General features: G+C 38.7%; 1 pseudogene; it reads left to right on the plus strand.

Moving 5' to 3' along the window:
• Positions 1-1,251: 1,251 nt before the first annotated feature.
• LOC102479206 (keratin, type II cytoskeletal 8 pseudogene) overlaps positions 1,252-4,540 on the plus strand; it is a 24,927-nt pseudogene continuing 21,638 nt past the window's right edge.

The raw sequence follows: 4,540 nt of genomic DNA on the forward strand, positions 1-4,540 counted from the left end.
TTCCAGGCAACCAGGACCATGGACCTACATTTGCATTCAGCATACTGGAGACCCAGCAACCAAACTCTGATCTTCCCCACGGCTTCCAATATTGTGGCTCATTGCGTTACTGCTGCACCAATGCAACTCAATCCAGAGAACATTTCAAGTTCCTGTACCATGAAGTTCTAGCCCTGTGTGAATTGGTCTATGTGAGCATTGGGAAAAGTTATGACGAACTTCCTTTGAAGTTACCAGCAAAGCTTTCAGAGGTCACAATGAATGGTATTTATACCTTCTCTATAAGCTGTTGGAACTGAAATTATGAAGATTACATTTGAACCACATAGGTCTCATTGACATTTTTTTCACAAATCAGTGTAACTAAAAATGGTCACAGATATGAGCTTGTCAAAAAGTTTTATTGTAATAACTGAACCTACAAGAAAGTGCCACCATCTCAGCCTCATGACTAACAATTTCATAAAGAACAGAATTTTCTGACTGTGAAGAGTTAGAAAGAGGAGCCAGGAAGCAGTGCAGTGGTAGTGCAGCTGGACCCACGTGGAAGAGTCCTGCATTCACATCCTGCAAGTTCTCCAGGCACACTAGTACATGTGCCTACGCCTGTGTCCAGAAGGGGAGAAACTGGGGACGGGTCATGGCATAAGGGTCCTGTTGAGAGTGCATATCTCATGAAATAAATAAACATATGTACTTCGAAAATGAGTAAAAAGAATTCAATAGCATAATAAAATAAACTTTTAAATTATATACACACAAGATTATGGCGTGTTTATTATACTGCCAATGCCTTTTTAATTTCTCCTTGTGTGGAGAAAATTTTATCCTACCAAAAATCCAGTCTATACTTTTTGAATCATTAATACAATCTAACTGTTCCACATGAGGCTTGCTTTTCACATCTAGTAAGTTGCTCTGGCAACTGCTTGTAAGTTACTGCTAGATACTTCACAGTAGAAATAATACTGAGTACTACTGGGTCATCAGAAAATCATGACATCTTTTTTCTGTTTTTCCATGCAAAAATGTGCAATGACTTTTCTAATGACTCAATAGATACATACCATTCTAGGTTCTTGGGATACATAAATAATAAAACACGATAATCTTCAGTTACATGGGGGTTCCTTTCTAGTGAACAATGAAAAGAAAAAAAAACTATGAGTAAATTATAGAATATATGAAAAGTTGCTATAGAAAAATAGAAATGAGTCAGAGTGAGGAAAAACACGTTTGATTTATATGGAAATGTCGGGTAAGCCTCATGGAAGTGACATTTGCAAGATGCTGTATAAGGGCCTTTGGTGTTCAGATATCTGGATGAAGAACAGTACAGTCTGGAGGGAAAGGTAGATTAGTGTTCTGGAGCAATTTCGAGGTGTTGGAAGAGAACCTAACATTGTGGTTGGATGAAACAGAACCAAGCAAAGAAATGTAGTAGAAATCGAGGGCAGGGATGAGAAGGAAGGAACAGGGGATAGGTACTAGGCCATTGTAAAACTGACATTTACCGTAAGTGAAATAAAAAAGCAATAGCAGTTTCATCAAAGGAAATAATAGAAATTATGACAATAATTGAAATAACAGAACAATGGTGACGATAATGATTCAATTGTTGTTGACTTTAAATATCCCTAGACAATCCCTTCTTTTTGGTTTACCTCTGCTCATAGAACTATTTCTTTAAGTGAAATTTACATTGATTCTCGGGAACCAGCAGTTAGCGTAATGGCTATGTCGCTGGACTCCCACGTAGTCGACCGCGGTTCGTGTCCCGGACCCGGTGGCTTAAAACTCACGCCGGGCGCGTGTGCGTGCGTGCCCAAGATCCCGAGAGGAGAATGGAGGAGAGGGGATTGCGGTGTGACCATCCCCCCTGGGGGGTGATTTCTCGCTTTCTGTCTCTATGTCTCTCTCTGTCTGTCTGGTGAGCGCACGTGCCCTACAGTGAAAATCTCTCCAAAAAAAAAAAAAATTTACATTGATTCTCCAACACATGTCTTATATCTAACTTTCCTGTTTTCTTTGGTGCCAAATAAAAGCACTCTTTCATCTCTGTGATAAATTTTTCAATATTTCAAAAATCTTCTTTTATACTCTGTTTACACTTTTCACTTCATTTTACATCCTCTTGTTCGCACTTTGCTTTAGAAAACCAATGATAATACCCATAGCATCAATTCTACTTAATTTCAAAAGACACCTCTGATATCAATTCACTTTTGCTATATTACGATATTATTTTCAGGGAAAGACATATGTGCAAATTTTCATGTAAAGCCCTTCACATGCCAATCACCATGCTGGAAGGAGTGAATAACGAGTAATAATAATGAATAATAATGGTTTCTGCCCTCGTGGTTTAGTCCTCTCCTGTGTTGCTAAGAGACATACCCACAAACAGGTGTTTCATACAGAATAGAAGATTGGGGACCAGCAGATGGCATAATGGTTAGGTCACTGAACTCCCAAATGGCTGAATGCAGTTCCAGTCCCAGACTTGGAGGCTTGAAACACACATGATGCGTGTGTAAACATGGTCAAAATCCCAAGAGGAGAATGGATGAGAAGGGATTGCAGAGTGACCATCCCGCTAGGAAGTGATTTCTTGCTTGTCTCTCTGGCAAGCACATATCCCTGTAGCAAAAAATCTCTCTAATATTGTTTTTTTCTTTTAAAAAGAATAGAAGCTTGTTTGGTAATGATTGTGGTGGCTGGAAAGTCCAAAGGCATCAGCTGGCATCAGACTGGTCTCTGCAGCTGTATCTCACTATGTTTCATAGAAGTAGAGAGGCTGGCAGGCATGAGCAAAAAGAGGGAGACCTGAGGGAAGCCATGTTCCTTTTATAATAACCTGCTCTCTGGGGAACTAACCCCTTGATCCAGTAACTAGAACTCACTTCTAGTGAGGAAACAGTAATTCATTCATGAGAGTGATGTCTGCACTATCCAAATAGTGCCCCCTCAGCCTCAGCTCTTAAAAGTCTCACCAGCTTTCAACACCATTACATTGGGAACTAAATTCCCCAAACATGAACTCTGGTGGGATCAAACCATTATCTAAGTCAGAGCATCTAATACCACTGTACCACCTATACTAGCATTTGGTATTTATTCTTTCCAAAGTTATGTATATTCACACAAACCAATACACGTATTCATGCTTATGTATACATGTATGCATATGCTGATATATAATGTATGTTTGTATATACATATCATTTTACCTTCTAAACTTTATAAATATATGAATATCTACTTAAGTGTGTACATGTTCAAATATATATGAGATCTTCCCAAGGTTCATGGAAAACATGTATTATAAAAAAAGTATGTATGAATTTCTATGTTTTTCTTTTTTTTTCCGGATGGTACATACACTCACCAGAGAGAGAGACACACACACAGAGAAGGAGGAGAAGAAAGCACCCTCACAGTAGGGCGTGGTCATGTCCAATCCCTTCTCTTTCACTTCTCCCTTTTGTCAGCATTTAGGGCATGCATGCATATGTGCTGGTATGTTTCTCCAGGATTCTAAAAGTGATCGGCCATGTGAGGTTCTGTTTCCTTAACCACTAGTCTACAGACTGGCATTGAAAATTTTTTTATATCAAAATAAACTCATATTCTAGTTCTATTTTTCTGCGAATTTTGGGAAATGTCTGAGTATATAAGTACATATATAGGTGTGTGCATGTATGTGTGTGTGTGTGTTTCTATCTCTTAAATTTTATGAGTATTTATTTGTATATATACATGCACTCACAAATATACATTTTTTCAAGCATACACCCATGTACATATATCACTCTATCTCCTGAACTTAAAATTATTTTCATTAAATGTCAAAGTCTTTTATCTGATATTCAAGGTTTACGTATTCAGAATTACTTTCTTATCTCACTACATGTTTACAGCTGTGCTATCTTCTTTTTTCTTCTTTATTCATTAGTTATTTATTCTAGTGCTGATATACTTAATTAAATTACTCTGGTTCACCTCCTTCATTCCAGCTGCTCCAGCTCCTTGGAGTTCTGTTTTCCATTTTCCTTCCTTTCAGGTCTGACTTCTCACTTCTGCCTTATTAATCGGCATGCCATTGCTTTTATTTCCCTGCTCTTCTAAGCAAGTGAACAGTAAAGAGATGAGCAATGTCTAGAATTGTAAACCCCACACTTTCTTGTGCTAGCTTGTGCAGGCTATGAATCTTAGATGAGCTATTGTTACAACATGGCACCCAGCTTTTTTTTTTAAGAGATAGTTTTGCTATAGGGCATGTGTGATCATCAGTGAGACAGAGAGAGAGAGAGAGAGAGAGAGACAGAAAGCAAGAAATCATCCTTCAGAGGGAATGGCCATTCAATCCTTTCTCCCCCATTTTCCTTTGGGGATTTTGGGCCTGCAAGCTCACATGCCTGGCATGAGTTTCACGCCATCGGGTTCAGGTGTTGAACCACAGTTGGCCATGGGGGAGTCCAACAATGTAACCATTATGCCACCCAGCTTTTGAACATAAACTTCGTTGATTTCTTCCATT

This window comes from Tupaia chinensis, unplaced genomic scaffold (assembly GCF_000334495.1).
Source record: "Tupaia chinensis unplaced genomic scaffold, TupChi_1.0 Scaffold000022_1, whole genome shotgun sequence".
Taxonomy (NCBI): Eukaryota; Metazoa; Chordata; class Mammalia; order Scandentia; family Tupaiidae; genus Tupaia; species Tupaia belangeri.